Source organism: Vidua macroura, chromosome 3 (genome assembly GCF_024509145.1).
Source record: "Vidua macroura isolate BioBank_ID:100142 chromosome 3, ASM2450914v1, whole genome shotgun sequence".
Taxonomy (NCBI): Eukaryota; Metazoa; Chordata; class Aves; order Passeriformes; family Viduidae; genus Vidua; species Vidua macroura.
The window spans coordinates 69,344,796-69,367,274 of record NC_071573.1 but is presented as its reverse complement, the minus strand read 5'-3'; the positions used below and the strand labels follow the sequence as shown (position 1 = coordinate 69,367,274).

Sequence of the window (22,479 nt, the reverse complement as noted above, 5' to 3'; positions counted from 1 at the left end):
ATTTCACTGGATGAATAATGCTTTCTAGCTACCACATTAAAAAGCAGGGTGAGGACAGAGACTTCCATCCCAACCTAAGAAAAATTAAGAGAAAACAGGAAGACAAACCAGTGCTCTCACAACTGACACAAGTAAATCTTGCAGCAAACATGTATTTCTGCATCAGTGATGACAAAACCCAAAACCACCTTCAAAAATTTATCCAGGGGGCAATCTCATTTAAGAGGTGTACCCACCTTTCACATAGTTTACTACAGTCTTTTGATCTATGTACTTCAACTGATCTGGAACAGCACTGGTAGTTGCTTTGATGGAAATGCACGCTGTACTGCATTGAACCATTTTCAAGGTTAGAACAAAAACCTCTAACAGGCAGAAATGTGGATCACAAGAAATCACAGGAAAGGCCAAAGCATGAGGCTGATGGCTCATAAAAGCAATTGCACATTACAGAATTTTAAAGCTGCCTCTTCTGTGATGAATCTATTTGAAGCCTCTAGGGTCACTGAAGTTTTTCTTAAATTGAAACTGGGCTTTTCAAAGGAACATAGAGATCATAATTTTACTTCTTCAGAAGGTCTTTTAAAATTCCAACTGGTTTTGATGCTATTAATCAATACTAGATCCTCTCCTCCGTGTTATTAATATTATCCTTTCCATAGACCCTCTGCTGCCTATTATCATATCAAGCTCATGCTGCAGCTTTTCCCTCAGGGACGTATATATGGGCCTCTCTCTCAAAAAAAATACCCAAAACAAAACACAAAAAAACCCTAAAAAAACACCCACAACCCCCCCCCCCAAAAACAAAACAAAACAACCACAATAAGAAACAGGCAGCTATTTATTTGATTTAATGTGTAAGAATAATCCTTTGCTAACTGTGCTACAGATCTTGAAGTTATCAAGTAAAGAGAAGTTATTAAGAAAAGAGAAGGGAATTCAAATTCAAACAGGGTATCACATTAGAAAACTACTCAAAATTCAGCTTTTTCTAGTGATGCAGTTGATTCTGAAGTTAGGGATTTTCCAGTTTGGATTCCCATTTCTACTTGGAGAAATTACAGAGTTACTGCATAACTGAAGTACTAAAAGACTTCATAGTAATGCCTTCAAACTGAGCAGGTATTGAGGGTTTTTTTCCAGCTTTAAGTTGTCCATGGCTGACACTTATATAAGAGGTCTCAGAAATATGCAGGCAATATAAAAACAGACAGAGAAATACAGATATACACACACGCACAAAAAAAAAACCAAAAAAAAAAAATAAAAAAATCTCCACCCCACCATCCAAAGAATCTAGAAAGAAAGGTAAAAGTTTAAGCATTAGCTTAAGCTCTACTTTAGAAAGGAAAGATTCATCATACTCTGGTCTGGTAAGGCCTGTCCTTGGACTGCCTTTGGCATGCAAAACCAAGTAGGGGACGTAGAGTAAAATGCCAAAAATTAACAACTGCCATTCTTACACAAACTGCTAGGAGTGCTGCCTGAGTTTACTCCAAGGCACACTGCAAATTAAAATTAACAAGCTAAAATAATTCAAAACAGACTCCAAGTAGAGTCCATGCAGACTCTCTTCTTCCCTCTAATTCTTCCTATACATGCATTTGATTTTGACCAGTTTGAACCCAAGCAGTCCTTCAAATTCAAAGATCCCTCCAAGTATGCTTTACACATTCTTCAACCTTCTTTTTTCACACTTGCATCTCTTCAAAGCATACAGTCCCCGAGCTGTGAGGGCTTCAGACTGCCAGAAGAGAAATATCAAGTATGTTAAAATAAAACAAAAAAGACAAAGAACAGAATCTAACCAGTAAATTGCCAATTGCCAGGACAGGAAGAAGGCAAAAATGTGCCCCACCCTCCTCCTATGAGAAGGATTAAAAAAGTATTTATTCTATAAATATTTTCATTTCAGGAGCTGAAAATTGTCTGGCATTGCTAAATAACATTATTATTCTGAAACAAAAGCTTGGCAAAAGACATCTTGTAAGTATTACATTCTAACTCAGCTAAAGAAATAGAAACTAGGATAACTGCACTTTTAATTCTTAAGGTCTCCACCAAAAAAAATATATATATATCTTTGGCATTTATCTTGAAGCACATGAGCAGAAATACAAGTATTAAAATTCTTCCCATTACTTACCAATATCATATACCAGGGCACAGACTTCTTAATAACAAAGAATGCCTGTAAAATTACTTTCAAAGCAAGAAATTTCTCAATTTTTAATACAACTATAAAAGGAAATGCTGACATTAAGAACACACAATATCAGCCTCTGCTCCAGTGCACATATCAGATATATAATTTATTTTCATATTTTTTCTACAAAATAAATCTGAATTATTATTGAATTTGCACATCTTCCTAAAGGAAACTTCATTTCCTTTAGGACAATTGAATTCTACACTCTCTTCTTTTAAAGGTAGCTGTGTATTTCATTTTGGTCGGTCTGTCGCAGATCAGCAATAACCATTTTCCTCCCATCTGAAAAGTATAGATAAGTTAAACTCTGTCTCTCTCTATAGAGATTTTTCTCCTTATTTGGCCTACAATAAAAGAACATCCAACCACTCATATAACACCAACAACTATACTGAAAGTAACTTGCTGAAAAAGTAATAATGAATGTTTGTCCTTTCTGAAGATTTTAAGATACCCTGAATTTGCTTCTATGTTGACTAGAAATTTCTTCTGTTACTGAAAGGATAAATAACTTTCCTATCAAACTAACAAAGACTCTTAATCCTAAAGCTATATTAAAATGTTAAAATGGGTGAGAGGGAATACAACACATCACAAGTAGCGTCACATCATTCTCAAACCCACACATTCACCCTGGAGTTTTAAACTGCAACGAGTTTTCTCTTGCAGGTCTTATTCTAACATTTCCACACTTTTCTGAACTCCTGACAACCAGTTATCACCTTGCTCTAGCACTGTATCTCATAGTGAATAAACAGTGATGGCAACTGAGGTGCTCTAAAATTCTTGGAGAAGGGCAAAGAGGACGAGTAGACATCAATGCTGACCATTCTTTTTTCAAAGATTTTCCTCTCAAGAAGACTTCAGAAAGATAAATGGTGTATGAACCAGAGTAAGACAAACAATGCTTTAGCAAAGAACAGTCAAAAAGCATGTTTTTCCAACCTCAATTAATTATGGCACCACAATGATGTATCTCTCAAAAGGTAATAAATTTCTAACCTATACAAAACATTGGGCAGGGATTGCAGTACTATCCTGCAAAGATAATGATTTTACAGTCCATTTTTCCCCTAAAGTTAACTTATCTCTTCTACTTAACTGACTCTTCAATTAATCCTTCTATTATTAAAGCAATTATTTCATTTTTGTGATTATTTGCCATTTTCCACGTTTTATACAGTATAAACACAAATTGTGAAACAAGTTATTTGAAGTTACCAATACAACAACAACAACAACCAAAAAACAACAACAATAAAAAAAAAAAAAAAAAAAAAAAAAAAAAAAAAAAACAGATCTTGAAAAAACTTCCACCTAACAACTTCTTTTCTTGTACCTGAACAGTGACAATAACCAGCCCCCCAACTTGGTGAATGTGTTTTTTGGGCTCAGGAAAAAGTGCAATTCGGTGCCTCTACTTCTTATCCTGAAGTCCTCTATCCAACAGTATGAAAATTTCCCACATTTGCTAGAACCAGAGTGCATAAAGTGTGACAATGTTGAGCTGATCCAACATCCATACCCAAGATCCAAAGTCTCTGCCAAAACCACCTGTAAAATCCAATGTGTGAGGAGCTCTCTCAGATGATGCATAACAGATTTGGCTCCATCATAAATTGGTTGCGAGACTGCCAGCATCTCCTCTCCAAAACCAGAGCACTCCCACCAAGTGGCAAACGTGGCTTCAGTCCCCTGCACTGCTCTGACCTGCTGATCACAAGGGGCTCAGTGCCTGGAGAGACACAGCTTGAGCACCTCAGGACAGTATTCCAGGTAAAAGAGGTGACTCTCTACAGCCTGAAGGAAGGCATCCCAGCCCCTTCCCAGGAAAGGGCCAAAAAATGCAGCTGCTCAAGTGTGCATGTTACAAATCCAACTTGAGAATTTAAATCTACCTCTGCTTTGTAAAAGGACTTGGTGTATTATTCAAGGTCAGGTGTGCTGCTATTCAGTACTCTCACATCCACATTCTCAACTTGCAGACAATTACTTCTCCAATGCAGAAATATACAGAAATATAAAGCAACAGTTATAATGAGACAACAGTCTCACAATAATTTAGCATGTTCAATAGCATTTAAAGAAGGGACTCTTCTGATAATACGAAGTACTAACAAAACACCCTTTTGTAATTCAAAAACTGTTTGGAAAAAAATAACTAACTTAGCTTAATTTTGTATCCAGGGGCTGTATGTCAGATCAGGTACCTGTGTCATGGTTTAGGAATGGTGTTCTCCAGTTTAGTGTTCCCACCAAAACCACTCCAAACCATGTGTGTGTTGCTCACTCCTCCCTCTTCCCCAGCCCCTCTGGAGGGCTGGAGAGAATTGAAGATGCAAAAAGCAAAGTTCAGGCTTGAGACAAGAACAATTTACTGGAAACAGCAACAATATTAATAACAAAAGTGTGTGCAAGAGAGGTGAATGATTCATATGCAAATGCTCACCACCACATCACAGGGGATCTGACAACACAGACTCAAAAGGGACCCCTTCCCCCCAACCTGGAAAATGGCATGAGACAGTCCTTGTGCAAAAATTAACCCTGTCATGGCCAGAATCAGGACACCTGTCTGCCTAAAGCCAGCATAAAGTCCCTGCTCTGAGATACTCAGAAGAAACTAAATTAAATGCCTATGCCCCAGTCTAGACCAAACAGGAAGGTTGATCCACCAACAAAACAGCAACCTCCAGCTGGGATACAATTCTGTTATATACCATTTCCATGATGGTGAGTCACAGAAATAGCAGATTTTTCATAGAGGAATAACACAATCTTGTAAATCCCATTAAGTTTTCCGTGACACTATTATGTGACAACTTGTATGTATTTTAGCATTTAAGGATTAAAAGAAAATACTATTTTTTTTTATAGTTAATGTGGGAAAAGAAAAAAGAAATAAAAAGGGGAAAAAACCCCGCCAACTAATTAACCAAACACAACCCTAATGGTTATGCTTCAATGGTTATGCTCATATGCTTCATTCTACTTACTTGAGACTGGGATACAGGCATATAGATACATAATTTATACTTATGGCTTTTTTAAATAGAAAATGAAATCAAATCAGAGGTATGAATTCAAAACATATTAAGCATATTAACCCTCTGTTCCTTATGGGAATCAAGTTGAAACCACTTTAGTTCTGAATGACAGCATCCATTAAACTTTGATGCACTTCCACTGATACGCTTTAATGTCTTAGATGTCTTACCTCTAACTTAAACAAGCTAATACACAAGCCTGTAGTTGCAAGTGTAAATTGAGTCTAATACCACTGTCCGAATGAGAAACGTGCCTGCAGACGGCAGAAGGGAAATGTATTATTTTGGGGTTTTAACTTCCTTTTATTAACTTGGGTTTGTTAAAATAGCAAAAGTTGTGCACATAGATCAGGTTTCTTATATATTGTTTCCAAATAAGATTAATTTAGAAACATTACTCTTTCAGAGTTTTTACTCAAGAATTATTTCTGTAATTAGTCTGTTGACAGTTATTTACAACAAATTCAGCATTTCACTCTGGAAGCACAACACTAGAACATTCTTAAAGTTTATTAACACAATTACTCATTGAATTTGTTCTGCTTTTGCTCATAGGTTTCTACTTTTTACCCAAATCTTCTGCAATCTTCAGCCACACATTAGACAAATCTAATGTGTGAAGCAAGCTAAAACAAGAAGTTCACTGGCAGTTTTCCCAAGTCATTAAACGCCTACCACAAGATTCTTCTCATACTCTCAGGATCAGACTGCAACTGGATAAATAAAGTCAGTTTGTAATCTATAGCCTGCTATTTCCTCCTTCTTCTACTAAACATAAAAAATTCTTTAATGAGACAGCGAATGCAGCAAAATCACATTTCCCTCAATAGGGATCAATACAGGTCGGGAAGGCTCAAAAGGTGACTTAAAGCAAGTTATAAAATTTGGTAAGCAAAGAGATTAAAATATAAACAAGATATGGTAAATATGCTCTTACAGCAACCCCTAAGAAATCAGAACAACATCAATTTTGTAAGAAAGCTTTGGAAACAACAATAGGTTGTTATCAGACGAAGAAATTAGTAACTGGTTAATATTTACCAACATAAGAGGTTAAGTATGTGGCACTATGCATTTATCTTCCAATGAATATAATTCATCTCTAAACAGACTTTGACAGCAAGCAAATGGGTAGTGAACTGACTTTTTGCCCAAGGCAGCAAAAGCCATGTGGCCCTGAAAACAATACTCTACGAACACTCACATAGGCTTTTTTCCTGAGAACTAACCACAGACACTGCCCCAGATGTTACGCAGAAAGGAGTAATTGGAAGTCTCTTAAGACCTGCAACAGCACTCTTCTAGTATCTCATTAAGTATGCAATTAGCAGTAGCAAATAACATTTTTCTAATCCCAGCAAAAATGACAGCATTCATTTATGTGCATCTTCCTTCTGAAACAACAACTTTGGACTGCCTGAAGAAAAAGAACTACATCTTTCAGAAGTTAGGTACATTTCTTACACAATGACACCAGGACTCACTAAGAATACAGCAAGCCTCCTGCATGTTTATTGCTCCTAATTTTCTAGTCTGGACACTAGTGAACACCTGATTATTCACATAAACCATTTAGCCATTTACAAGAACACCACTGCAATAAAAACACAAAATACATGTGTGTCCCTAGTCAAAAAAGTAAGAGCTGCTGTACATGATTAAGACTCATTTAAAGTCTGCTTACTATCCTACCCCAACATAGCTGAGGCAAACACCAAGGAAAAGAACAGGTTGAGCAGTGCACAGACAATACAAGCCTTTTAAGAGACGAGCAGTCGGTTTCCAGCAACCCACTGGATCAGGGATTTAAGAACCAGAGACTGCTAGCTTCCTTCAGTTGCCTTAGTTCTTCTATTCTGATAAGCATTGAATAACAATTCCATAATTAACTTTCCCATCTAAGTCTGTGATTTTAGACCTCCCACATTTTCCTTCAGCTTCCCTCCCTTCCAACCCACAGACTCCCAGTCTACTTAGTTTCTGTTCATACAGAAATAGTTTTCTATCACCAACTTTTTTGATTCCCCTTCTCTCTACCAAAGTAGAAAGAGACCAGGATAGCACAAAGACACTCATCATCTGAACATAGGGATTTATGTGGCTGACCAAGTGTGATTTGCTCTCAGGTCTTGACTTAAGAAATTCACTGAAACTCACACTGAATTGGCTTTTTTGACTGCTCCTAATCTTGGAGCTCTTTACAGAAGAAGAGTGACAGATTCTCCCCTCACCCTCAACTTGCACTGAAGTAATGATCATACAAGAAGCCACTGCTATCTCTAAATAGGTAGGATAGTTTCTCTCCCATTTCCACTACATTAAAATTCAAAGATGACAGACTTAATTATAATTTTATTACACAAGCTGCACAGTATTATGAGATCTTTTGCACTTCTGCACAGGTTAGCAAAGAAACAAAATCAAGCTAAGCAAATTTTGATCATCAAACTGCCACCTGGTGATTCTTTTTCCCTTGAGGGAAAAAAAAAAGCCATTTGAGCACTGTAGAAAAACCTTTAGAGCTATTAAATTATGCAGGTCAGAGACAGCTCTGGCACTAAAACAAAGGAGAAAGCATCCCTAATTTTTCCCCTGCTTAATTCAGTCCTCGAGGAGAAGGCTGACTTCTTATGGGGCAATGGACATGAAACTCACTCCAGAAAGAGAGGCAGGAAGAAGGTGAAGGAAAAGCTTGTCAGGAGAACCATCCCAGGGAGAAGGAAATCAGCATGGCAGCCACAGGAGAAGAAGAACAGAGGTGCACCTTACCACCTCCTCTGCTCAGCAACACTGAGCAGGAGAAATGGCAGAGCTGGAAAGAGAAGTGAGGATAACTGCAAGACCTTGGAGAAAGATGCCAGACCATGTGAAAAGGATTAATGGACTACAATGGTATATCAGTGATGAGGAATTCAACTGGCTGTGGAAACAGTAGGGAAGAGGGGGAGGAGAGAATAAAAGCAGGGCACACTAGCAAAGCTGAAGACAAAAAATTGTGTTGGTGAGGTGAGGAATAGGATATGGAAGTGTAAAAAGGAATGAACTATGTGGGAAGAATAGAGAGAAAGAGTAGTAGGGGGAAAGTAAAGGGCAAATACAAAAATGTCAAGGGAGGAGAGACACACAGAAATGTGTCCAACATAGCAAATGCTCCTCCTAACCTTGGCACAAAGTCCAGAGGCCCACCAACCCTCCAGCAAAACTGTCCTCTTGCTCTCCTCTTTTAAACATTAGCTCCCATGACAGTGAGGTTACTTATGATGGCAGGCGGTGCTGTGAGCAGGTCAGAAAGAAGAAAAAATGAGGCATAAGGGAAATGAACCGGTGCTGGGAAAAGAAGGATCATAAGGAAGAAACTTCTATTTCCAAGGACAGAAAGTGGAAAAATCAATAGTCTTTGTCAAATTCTTTTATTCTTTGAGCACAACCTTCAGGAATAAAATCAGTTGAAATTATTTGTATGGAAAGGGGTGGCAGAAGAAGAGAAGGGCTCAAAGTTTATGTCAAGGGTTATGAGAAGAACCTGGGACTGGCAATATGTGATATAATTAAACTGCGAAAATGGAGAAAATTCTCATAAAAGTAGGTGGAAAATCTGCAGAAGGTGATTAAGATTTTATTATAAGTAGTCTAGAATACAAAAGAAGTAGCAAAAGTAGTAAATATTGCTGCTGACAGATCCTGTGAGAAAATAGGGAGAATCAAAAACTGTATTAACAGAAGAAAAGCAAGCAGGAATGAAGTCACAAATGAGAACTTGTGAATACTTATACACCAGATATCATAAGAAGGTCTAAGCAACAGAGTATAAAGGATACTACAGAAAGAAGAAACTGTACAATAAAGAAAAGGTTTGGAACAGAAAATAGAGATAACATTTGAAAAGCCAGGAGCCAGAGTCAGAGGAAGGACAACAAGTAAAAGATTACAAGTTACATGCAAGGAGTCTGGTAAAAAAGATTTTAAACCCCTAGAATTAATATTTTTTTCCTACTCAGATTGCAAATATTTTACAATGGTTATTGAAATAACTGGATGTAGTAACACATTTTGTCCCAATCAACATGTCACTACTATACAATAGGATAACTCAGCCACATAATCTAAGAAGAGCAACATGCACTTTGTTTCCACTCATTATGACATTTTCCACAGTTAGATAAAAATCAAAACAGCACATACTTTATCAGAGGAAAAAAAAAAAAAGCAAAAAAGAGAGCAAGTCAAGGATTCTTCCTTTATCCTATTATTGCCAAGACAAAAAACATGTTTTTGCAATGCCCTACCTAAAAAATAGAGTATTTGCCTTTTTATTTGGCAAGAAGCATGGAAAACCTCAGGCAATGGGCCAGATCTTTTGTCCAAAATGCATAACGCTATGGCTTAGCTTTGCTAAGGACTCACAAAACAGTGCCCTGAGAATCTGATCCCAATGCCCTCTCTCCTTATTTAATACCCAACATCAGATTTTTATCCCAAAGGTATAAAAGTAGATTTACACACACACCTCCCTCTTATAAAAATATAAATGATAAATCTTATAAATCTCTTATAAAAGACAGGAGCATATCTTATGCTGTAATGACTACAATAATCTCCCAGACTAACAAAGGCATATCCATAAAGAACACAAACACTTGAATCCATGCATGAAGTTTCTTTAGCACAACTTTTCACACAAACAAGGCACGCTGCTAGGAAGTGCTGCAGTGAGAGAGCTCGGGCACTCCTTGTTCCACACTGTCGCCTTCAGCTCTTTTCTCTTTCTTGCCACTGTCACCACCTGCTTATCTCAGCACACAGAAGTTGTGTCCCCATTTAAGCAGCCCGTGGTGGGGTTTCATGTATACACCTGTCTATATGGCTTCTTTTTGCCTCAGCTTTTAATAGCATAGTCCCTACCTAACTTGCTGTGCTTGAATTTTGCCACCAAAAAAAAAAAAAAAAAAAAAAAAAAAAAAAAAAATTCAATCTAAGGAAACACTTATATCTCTTAGAAAAGCCCTTCCATCTCTTACTCCACTGCAAGCATCCTTTTACGCCACTGCCTTCAGATTTTTAGGTATTTTAAATAAACAAAATAAATTAATGTGATCTGACACAGATGTGATGGCTCAATGGGATTCAGTGGATCATGACAGAGACACTACAAATATCAAATAGAAAAGACTGGATGATATGGAGAAAAAAGGAGTGATAAATGGAAGTCTCAAAAGGCACATGGATGAGTGCAATTTTATAAACTGCAAAAATTTTTTAAAAGTGTCATTCAGGAAAATCCATGCACGGAAGAATCCTTCCTTTAAATTTTCTTCACTATTCACAGCCTATGATTTGGACTGTATGTAACAACAAAGCAATTAGTTTAAATACTGCCAATGCTCTCACTGGTGATAATTGGTTGCTTCTTGTAGGAACATCTGTTCCATCTTTCTTAAGAAATGAAGTACAGACCCTGTTACCTAGACAACAGAATCCTTCTGAGCATCATGCACTGCAAAAGGGCAATATCAGCCTAAGTCACACAGCACAGTCACTCTCCCCACTGCTCCCTCATCGCTGCTAATGCAGACAAATGCTGTGACTTTTGAACATTAAGCCCATATTTATTAGATCCCATACACTCAAGCCCATTTTCACATACACTAAAAGCAACAGCTGTGTCACTGTCCTTTCGCCAAGCAACAGTCACTTTGAGGCTCTGTGTTCAGCCAGTTTCCACCACCACAACTGCCAAGTTGTCAAGCTGAAAATGCTGCAGCTTATGAGTACTCTGAGAGCAAGTCTTACCAAATCTAGAATTGTCAGCTCAGTACCCCTGAATGTGGTGCAGAAAGAGACATTTTCACTGCCATCCCTCTTGATTGCTGGAGCTATTCTAGCACTAAAGGGACTCATCCCTTACAGACATTCACTAGTGTCCTCTAGCCAAATTCAGGAGAGAAGCAGCAGACTAAACTTTGAAGATGCCTTTTGTTGCCTGAAACTCACCACAACTCTATAAATAGTGATAAAATGTTAACAACAACAAGGAAGTGCACCAGGTGACCAAATTCCTTTGCATGCTTTAGCAAGATGGATGGATTTAACTTTTTCCCATCTGCATGTGATGGAAGACCAACAAACACAGAAACTGAAATTGTAGAATCATTAAGGTCAGAGAGGGGCTTTTCACAAGAGCATGTAGTGACAGGACAAGGGTCAATGGCTTTATACTGAAAAAGGGTGGGCTTGGATTAGATATTAGGAATATATTCTCCATTGTGAGGGGGGTGAGACATTGGCACAAGTTGCCCAGAGAATCTGTGGATGCCCCATCCCTGGCAGTGTTCAAAGGCCAGGCTGGATGGGGCTTGAAGCAACCTGATCTAGTGGAAGGTGTCCCCACCAATGGCAGGGGGATTGGAACTAGATGATCTTTAAGGTCCTTCCCAACCTAAACCATTCGATAATTTATGAAACTAATCCCAGTGAGAAAGCACCATAGATCTGTTTTCCAGGCTCATCTCCATTGGGAAAAAAAGAAAAAAAGGAGGGGAAAAAAAAAAAAAAAAAAGCATGAGCTCTAAAAGTACTGAGGATAAAAAATAAAAGCTTGAAAATGGTCTGGATTTCAGATGCCCAGAAAAAGCAAAAAATAAATCATCCATCCATCTGGCCTTAGACTGAAAATCTGAACAATGGAGATAGCTGAAAATTATTAAAACATAAAATCACAGTAGAATTCCTTATTTTGACTGCACAGCTTAGAGCAAAGTTCAGTGGATTTCAAATGTGAAACAGTACAAAAGACAATTTAGCAACAGTAAAGAATTTTTTAGGCCACAAGTATAATATTTAGAGACAGAATGTAAAGCTGCAAGGATCACCCATCCTCAGAAAAATTAAACAGACTAGGCGAAATCTAGGCAAGCAGAAAATCACTAATATATAACAAATATGTCAAAAAAGTCTGAAGTGCAAAGATATTAAAGCAAATGAGGATACTGAACAAACCTTGGAGTCTGGTCAGGGAGAGATCATTAATCACAGTAATAACAAGCCTTTTTAGGGTAGTAGCTTACAGAAATCAAACCAAAATGGATCCAAGATAGAACTTGATCCAAGCTAGCAGACACAAAACCACTATATTGCCTGTAAATATTAAAGACATCTGGAGATAAAGGAAAGCAAGGGAAATAGTACAAAAGGCAACTGAGGTAAAAATGAAACTAATCTAATAAGCAAGTGAAAATATGGAAAGACAATGACAGTTGAGAAATAAGCTTTGCAGGGGCCATGGGATGGAGTAAGTTCATTAGCACAGAAAGAAAAGTCAAGGACTCAATGTCTTCAAGAACTGGCAGTAGATCTCCCATTTCATAACTGCCTCCAATCAAAATCATTCTACTGATAGCTTTTTTCAATATTCCACATATTCAAAAAAAACATAGTTTTTCCCAGAAGTATAGCCTGTCTGGACTACATTAACTTCAGTATGCTCAGGTGGCAGCATATGAAAAAGCTCAAGGCCAAGTACACTTGTGGCATATTCACATACCCACAACTCGGAACATCCACTACGTGCAGGCAGCTTCCAGGAAGCATCCTGACACTGCAGTGACAGAGGAAGCATGAGCATGATGCTCTTTCTACAAGTCAGAAACATTTTGCCAATTAGATGGCCAAATGGAACAGAGAACAAGACTATGATGCTCACACCTTTCTTATCAAAATGCAAACAAAGCATCACACTAAGATGCATCACAGAATTAAAGACACCAGGCTATCCACTTTGTGTTGTACTCTTGATTACAGTGTCAAAACAGGAAAGGCTTCCTGTATCTTAAAACCCCCATATATTAATGACTCAAGTCATCATAAAGACAAGAAAAATCTCAGTAGAAGCTGTATTTAAAAAGAGCTACTGTTCAGTTTACCACAGAAATAGACACAGAGGTTCACAAGAAAACACATCACACTGAAACTGTTCACATAATGGAATTCACTTAAGTCAATAAAGCTTAGTAGAAGGTGATATTTTGCCTTCAATAACAAAGCTGACTACAATTTGCACACAAAAACTTGCAGAGTAAAATACGACTGCAGACTAAAAACACTATCCACTTAGCCATACACAGGTCATTTCTTGAAAAAAAGCAATATTTAATCAAATTCTTAGAATTTTTTTTTCTTCCAGTGATGATCCATTCGCAATCCAGTCACCTCTGTTCTGTATTAAATTTATCCAGTTTAGGCACTACCAATAGTATTTAATTTCTGCCTCACAGACTCCATGGAAACCAAGAAGTCTCAGGCAGTTTACAGATCTGGGACACCAGAGATCAGTAAGGAGGACATTGTGTTGGGAGTACATTACAGAGTCATCTGATAAGGATGGTGAAGAGGGTTAAGTCTTCTCTACAACTCAGAGAAGTCTCTGATCCACAAGCCCTCATTCTTATGAGAAGACATCTACCTCCTTGACATCCACTGGGATTAACTCAGTTAATTTTGGGAGGCTAGCAGGAACAGCTTCTTGATATACATACTGGAAGGGCCCATAAAGGTAGCACACAGTTGTTCTCCAACAAGGAAGAATTGGTTGGACATTTAACAAGGTAGCTTTGGCTGTTGCAACCATCAACTACACCTGAGCATATTCAGCACAGAGAAGAGAAGGCTCCAGGGAGATCATCTGTGGCTTTCCAGTACTTAGTACAACGGGGCTTATAAAAATGAGACAGACTTTTTACACAAGCAGACAGTGATAGGACAAGGGAGAAGAATTTTAAATTTAAAAAGAGAGGAAAGATATTTTAGAAGTTCAGAAGTTCTTTACTCAGAGAGTGGTGAGGAACTAGAACAGGTTGCCCAGAGAAGCTGTGGATGCCCCATCACTTGCAGTGTTCATGGTCAGGTTGGATGGGGCCATGAGCAAACTGATCTAGTGGTGGCATCCCTGGCCCAAGGCAGGAAGGATGGAACTAGGTTATCTTTAAGGCCCCCTCCAACCCAAGCCATTCCATTATCTTATGATTCTAAGATCCTGAGTGAAAAAGGCAGAGCACAGACCTGGAGCTTCAGAACAGCATACTTCTTCAGCTTACTGAAGAAACTAGTAGGTAGCCACAGGAAGCAGCTCTGAAGAGCAAAGTTGCTCAGGAAAACTGGCAGGTCTGTTAAGAAATACAAGACCTGTTTGGCTAAGCAGACTGTCAGAGTTCAAATGCAAGTGTATAGAGAGGTGCAAACAGGGACAGGCTACTTGGGAGGAGTTTATAGACATTGCCCAGGCATGTAGGGATGCTGTCAGGAGAGCTGAAGCTCACCTTGATTTGACACTTACAAGGGGTGTTGAGTGCAACAAGAGCTTCTCCTAACATTGGTTATGAAAAGCTGAACAGGAAAATGTGAGCCTGTTTCTAAATGAAGTGGACAATTCAATAACAGGAGTTCCAACTTAAAAATAATCCATCATCTGATAACCCATGCCATCACTTCTCAGCTTGAGACATAAAAGTAGCTACATGTAATGTTAAATTAGAGACATTCTAATTATGCAAAATCAATATATTAATTCAAACAATTTTACAACTCCACACAGAATAAACTGAAAACATGGACAAACTATGATTTATTAAAGAAATATGGATATTGATCTAGTACCGATATCCAACTGTGATGGACAAAAACTCTCTAACAGTTTAAAGTTAGAAAGTGTATGTTTATTGCAACGCCGGGCAGTGTGTGGGATAGCTCCCACATACACACTGCACCTTTCAAATGATTACAGAGTCCTTTTATCCACACAAGAATTGAATACCCAAAATACAAATACATATTCATCATTTAGTACATCCCATTCCTCCCTTCGTATGCTGATCATTCCAAAAGCTATTAAGCATGCATAGTTTGTTCCTTGAAATTGGTCGGTGGTCCCTTTCATGGGGAGGGGTCCCAAAATGAGGAAGTAAAGGAAGTCTTCCTCATTCTGACCTTTCTACCTTTTCAATGCAAATATGACAAATGAACCTTGGTAGAACTCCCATTCCTTGTCTCCAATTGGTTTCACAACAGAGGAGGCCCACAATTGTCTTATGTTCCTAAAAGCTATTTGTCAGCTTCTATATTCTTCATTACAAACCCAGCTAACTAAACATTGTGTTGACAAGCAATCAGTTATTAGTTAACTACTAACTCTTAACTTCATCAAGGCCTACTTACAGAGTCCTTTTATTTTAATTAACTCTAGTAAGGCTTATCTCTAACTAAAATCTTAGCTCCTCTAAAATCTCTAAATCCCTTAAAGTTTATGTTTCAACTAATTTTACTTAACTACAGGGAAAGCACAAATGAAGGAACATAAGGAAAATATGCAATGTGAAAGAAAAAATGAGAAACAGAAAACTGAAAATTTATGGCAATTTCAGAAAATAACACAATTTACAAAACATTCCAACTGAAGCTTTAAGCATGTAAGTATATATGTTCACTTGTGCACACACACACACAGTCTTGCAGGGAGTATTTAAGTTTGGCAAGTAAGTATTCAAAAACCTCTTCTTTACATTATCGGCAACTCTGGTTTTCTTTATCTGAGTGATGAAGTAGCTATTTGCTTTCAGTGCATTGCTGCCTAAAGCTTAATCTGAAGCAGTTTGGCTTTGGTTTTTTGTTCATTTCTGCTGAAGGCACCATCAGTTGCTTTTGCATTTGTGTGTTCTGAGAATATTCAGAATCTGAACAAAACAGCAAATTCAAAGTGAAAATAACTGAGCCTAAATAGCACTGAACAGTCATTTTCCCTAGTCAGCTGCACTGGGAATTTGGTTTATATCCTAACTGATGTCAAGTATCAAACTCATAGAGATGTTTCCTTGGCTCATACCATGTTAGAATGGGGTAAAAGCTTTCTTATTCTTCTTTTTAATGTACTTTCCATAGATGTATTGATATTGCTCTCCTGCTTTGAGCAGAAACACAACTTCAAGAAAGAAAAGTAACCTCTGCATGAAAAGAAGTTGCAAATTTTGCATTTAGAAATCTAAAAGCAGAATCTTCCTTTTCCTTTCTCCTCTGCATGCTCTTTTTTGTTGTTAAATTGCTGAGGGACATATCTGTAGTTAAGAAAATGGAGCTGACTAGCTGCTTCAGATGATGCTCTACTTCTGTCCAATTTCTTGATATAAAATTGTACTTCAAGCTGTGAAACTTTATTTTCATAAACACTACAGTGTATTTATGGACTGATCGAAACATCAACTTAATTGATTAAACAAAAATAGTTTTATTCCACATATTTACTACTTGTGTACTTTTTCATTTAATGAAGTTAATTGTTCTTTCAGATGCAATAAAATAAAGACAAAAAATGTCCACAAAACCCTTTTGAAGAATAACCAAAGCAGGAATTTAAGTACTCCCTTATACAAAAAGCATTAAAATTACACAGATTATACAAGATTAGACCATGTAATACAGAGAGCTCTTATTCTTCCTATGGCACACAAAACACGAGTTGTCAGGTAGCTGAACCAAAAAACCTTTTTCCAGCTGATTCACAATGCACAGACACTTCTAGCCAACACATGCCTTAGCTCTCTAATAAAAATCCCTTCAAAAAAAGTTTTTTTCACTTATTTCACTACCTCCAGCTATTGAAAGCGGGAGTGAAGTTTCAAAGTTTCCACAAACAATCTTTTCTAATTAGGTAGTAGAGAATTTATGGGGAGATTTTACATTGCCAAATATTCTACTCATTTATTCTGTCTTGGCATGGGAAAAGAAGTCCTGACATTCAAAAGAAATCTCCTACAGCAAACGTACTCAGGTACACAGACTTTTTTAAGCCTTTTTTACTCAACCTTGCCTCCAACAAAGCCAAGGACCAAAGTCTACATAAGTCTACACAGCAGCAAATACTGCAAGCTGCTGTGATAGTCATGGACAAAGAAAAGGTCAATATAGCTGAAACACAGAAATTTGTACCTATTATGAAAGTTTATGCAACTTCACTTGAAGAGAGCCAATGGCATTACAAATCTTTTAATAAATACTGAAAAGTTATCATTATTCCCATACAGCTGACCTTTTCCACGTTACTAAGAGATGCAGAGACAGGTCAAAGATGTTTAAGGCCAGTCTGGTCTACAGCCTCAAATTAAATAACTTCATGTTTAGCTCATTTGCCTAAGCAGTTTCCAACCAGGGGGATGAGAGCAGCTCATAAATGATGTGCAGCACCTGACAGAGGTAAAAGCAAGTAAGTTTTACTAGCTCTCCCAGCAAGGCACAACACATCCCCTTGAGTCCCTGTGCCACGCTGCCAATGGCACCAGAGGAAACACATGGCAAAGGCACAAAGTGCTTCAAGATGGAGATGGTAAGTCTGGCTGACTTCCTTGGCCCAGCTTCAGCACCACAACATCACAGCATAGCCAAACCCAAGAACAGGGGACACAACCCCAAAAGAACTGCCCACACGGAAAGGAAGGCCATGGACAGCAGGGAGGCAGAAAAGAATGTAAATACAGTGAGAAAGTGCCACTTTCAAGAGAGCTGACAAACACAAAAAGGTTACAAAACTATATTATTTAACCTGTAAGGCTTCTAAAACTTTGCCCACACTCAGAAACCAAAATATTTGTATGCTGTAGTACTTTGGAACATATACTGCATGAGTAGGCAAAAGGCCTGAGAATGATTTGTGCATGCTAAATTGTTCAACTGAGCTTTCAGTAACTCATTTAACATTATAGTCTGAATTTACTTTAGCCTGTACCCATAAATGCAAGTTTGAACAACAAAGGCCAACTAACGCTCCCACTAGTGTGCCACAGCATACTGGCACCATTTCAAGGCCTCCCAGAAGGAGCAGCCTTCCCTAACAACCAGCACACACAGGCACAGGATGTGGCAACTGAAATGGTTACAGGATCCAAACCCAACATTCACACAGGGCAAAACAGCACCAATTTAGGGCACTCCTTAAAAAACACTAGGTTAGCAATGGTGGTTTGTGGCTCTGCTTGCCCCATTTAAATCATCTGCAACAGCCCAGTCTCTTTTTTTTCCCCTACAGGGAAAAAAAGAATGAGCTATAAAACTACCCTGATATAGAAAAATTGAATTGCTTTTAGAATTAAAGTCACTATTTTCAGAGAAAAAGGCTAGCGTTGGTTCTTTATCCTTGGAAGAAGGGAAGTTCTCATTGGTGAGGGTGCAAAAAAAAGCTAGAAAGGACCAGAAGCTGAACAAAGAACATCTAAGTCTTGACTCAGTCTCTAGTTCATGTGAAGCCTTTAGTAGAGTAATTTTTGTCTGCGAACTGTGTTAGCTGCTCTGTGAGAATATTATGGAAGATACCATTAAAAACCTTACTAAAGTCAAGATAAACAGAATCTACAGCATTCAACCCATTCACCAAGCCAGACATCTTATTGTACAAGACGAACAGGTTGGTTAAGGATTATTTTCCCTTTGAAAATCCATGCTGACTACTTCCAATCACCATCTTGTCCTGCATGTGTTTGGAAATGGTCTCCATGAGGATTTGCTTCATCACTCTTGCAGCAAATAACGTGGAACTGACCAACTTGTAGTTCCCCTGATCTTCCTTGGAAACAGGAATGACACTTGTTCTCTTCCATTCACCATTATCTTTCTAAGATAACAGAGTAGTCTCATATGGCAATCCAAGCAGTTCCCAGCACTTGTGGGTACAACTCATCAGGTACCACAGACTTCTGTATGTCCAGTTCAAGTGCTTCCTAACCTGGACCTCCACCACCAAGATAAGGCTTCCTTCCTCAACTTGCTCTCTGGTCTCAAAAGCATGAGACTCCTGAAGGCTGGACTTACTGTTAAACACTGAGACAAAGAAAATATTGACTACCTTGGCCTTTTCCATACCATTTATTCCCGTACAGCTGCAGGCTCATATTTTCTTTAGTCTTCTTTTTGATACTCATGTACATGTAGAATCCTTTCTTGTTGTCCTTCTGGTCCCTTGCAAGGCCCAACTCCATGTCAGCCTTGGCTTTTCTAACCCCTATTCTTGCAAGATCAAACAGCAACTCTATACTTCTCTTGTTTTGCCTATCCTTCCTTCCAATTCATATATAATTCCATTTCATGTCCAGGTTCAATAAGGAGCTCTTTTCTTATCCATACAGGCCTCCAGTTGCCCTTGCTTGCTTTCCCTGGGGTGGAACTTTCTTAAGTTTGGACAGGCTGATCTTTGAATACCAACAAGTTTTTCTGAATCCCCCTTCTCTCCAGGGCTGTATGTCACAGAATACTTCCAAGCAGATAGCTGAAGAGGTTCAAGTCTGCTCTCCTAAAGTCCAGGGTCATGATCCTACTTTTTGACATGCTCCATTCACTTAGTGAATTCATCTTCAACGTCATCATATCAGTAAGCCAGTAACAATTGCACTGAAGTTCTTCCACGCTCAGGGATAGGATACATATCCATATATTTACAATTTACATTATTGGTGAATGGCACTAACTAAGAAAAGGCTTATTACTTTTCTTTTTTCTGAATTAAGTTTTCCCAAAATCCACAATTAAAAGTTTATAGTCTCTTTACTGTGAAAAACAAAGTCCTTGAATTAACTTGAATGTACTCTCACAGGAAGTGAAGCCTTTGGGACAAGAAATCTCAGATAAAGCTGTATTACCCTCGTGCTTTTTGATACAGAAATACCAAATTATATTACCACTACCTGTTTGCAGATATTTAAAGTCATAACTTTTGGTTCTTAACAGATGACGGCCAAGGTATTCAACAGGAAAAAACAGCCTTAATGCATAATAGTCCTCCGGTCTGTTTCTTGTGTCTCCACTCCTTGTTCTAAAGAACCTACTTAGATAAGGTAAGGGAAAAAAGTAAAACACAAAAGCAGCAGAATTAAAGTCTTCCTTTCAACCCACCTCAGATTCCAAAATAAGCTAATGCAAGCCTGGAGCTGAAAGAAATGTCACATTCATTAACTAAACAATCATCTAAAAATAGAAACACTATGTCATTGCTCCCATTCATATTTTACAGCTCTGCTCTTCAAAAAATGCTGTTGCTTAAGCCAAGCAATAATCTGCCTCATAACCAGAACACTGAAATAGTTAGCATTTCAGTTATCTTCAGAACACACTTGAGTTACAGGGAACTAATTCGGTTTTTACACGCTCACAGAATTCTTTGAGGTATAAAGAGTCCTTTCTAATACTTTCATACTCAATACAACAGAACTGGCTAAAATAAGGATTCTTTAAGCAGGGATCACCCTACAGCTGAAATAAAGCAACAATCACTTGCCACAGGAACCACTGCCTATATGATGTTTTTACTGATATAAACTTTCTTCCAGAAAAAGCTCCTACAAATGAACAGCAGTAAGAGAAACTTTATGGGTTTTGAAGTCCTAAGTAAAGACAAACCAATTTGATTTGTAATATCAGAAGAGAAGAGTCATCTGCCTTTTCCTTTAGGTAAAGCTAGCCAGCAGATCCTATTATAGGTATCTATGCAATAAGACACACAAAATGGTTTTAGACTGTAAAACTGAACGCCTTTCAGTTCAGCAATATATTTCTTGAGTACAATGTCAGGTGTCTGAAGTTTACAGAACTATTAAAATATTCTGGACATACACACACAGAAACCAGTACACTGGTGTCCCTGTCATTTTTTCATCTTCCAAAGTGAGATTTGGGTTTGTTTTGCTGCTGGAGCAAAGGGGAAGGGTTAAATGCCAAAAGAACCACTCATGACATTTTTAAATGGCCTCTGTCCAGACTGATAATCTTTATTTAATCAGTAAACATTACCCTCCTTGTCACCTATCTAAGCCTTTAAATACAAGATAAGCTATTGATGCATTATTTAGAAGTCTGTTTCTTTTTATGGAAAATGCACTTGATTTTGGCTGTATGACAAAAATTTGGTAATTTTTTTTCAACTATTTCACCTTTACCTTTTTCACAATTCTAATATTTGACCTGAAATTTCACTGAGGCAAATGCTGATGTGCTGCATTAGCTCAGGTTACAGAGTTTTACAATAAGGTTTGAAGAAGAAGAATGAAATCTAACTCATGGAAGAATTACCAGAAGAACCACTGAAAGCAGTCAAGTAACTTACACAGCAGATGCCAAAATTCACAAGCTGTACTGACCTCTGCATAAAGCTTCGCTATTTAAAAAAGAAAGATGTATCATGGGAGTTAAAACATAATCTGACACTCTCTCCTTTACATTGTTTTGTCCAGGTAGACAGAACCAGCTCCATATTACAGTGCTACCATGCCCAGAGGAAAGTCTCCTTCAGACTAATCCACACATCTCCACAGCAGTAGAATTTAAAACAAAGGACAAAAATCCAAGAAACAAAAACCCTTCAATATTGTCAAAAATGACTTTGTAGTACCAAGAATATAACCTACTACTGATGTTAAAAGAGGATTTCCTATTTCCTCCAAAGGCAGAAATAATAGCAAAAAAGGTCACTGGGTAAATCCGGTGTAAAGTGACTGACAGCAATGTGGCCACCTCTCAAATCCATGAGTGACCTTGACTTTATAGCAATAAGCACTTTAAAAGGACAGCAGTTTTATCTGTTAAGTCTCTTCATACAGAATCACCATGGACACTACACTAAACACAACCCAGTGGTTTGTTCAGTTCACGGACACCAAGAGTTTCTAATGCCTCACATTGCATTGCACATCTGAATGCTGTATTTCAATGCAACATTACCAGATTATAAAAAGCTTTAGGCACAATCCTAAGATACATTCAACAGCTGACTGCATAGTGACAGCAGTAAGACAAAGTAAATATTTAATCAAGCAAGTGCACTTCTTTTGCAATGCAAGAAATACTTGCATTACAAAATTCTACTCGGTATCCAGCATTTTGTTAGTAATGCACATTTTCAGACATAAAAAACATTTAAAGATCAAATTCTACCTTTATTTACAAACACTTATTTTTTACCAAATTTGAAGGAATAATAGGTATGTAATAAAAGACACATGTAATAAAAATATAATTAAAGCTGCTTTTCATTTTGTTATGAAAATTCCTTGTACTTAGCAAAACAAATTACAAATGAGGAGAGCAAACTGTTCTCGGATACTAAAGAACAACAAGCTCAATTAGTCTAAAATAAAATACATTATTAGTAAGTGGACTTCAGATGGTAGTTGTAATCTTTCAGAACCTTTTTCTTTCAAG

General features: G+C 37.8%; 1 protein-coding gene across 3 annotated transcripts in view; it reads right to left on the bottom strand.

Moving 5' to 3' along the window:
• Positions 1-22,479, bottom strand: part of CDK19 (cyclin dependent kinase 19) — a 121,011-nt gene that overhangs the window by 79,090 nt on the left and 19,442 nt on the right. The window lies entirely within an intron of this gene.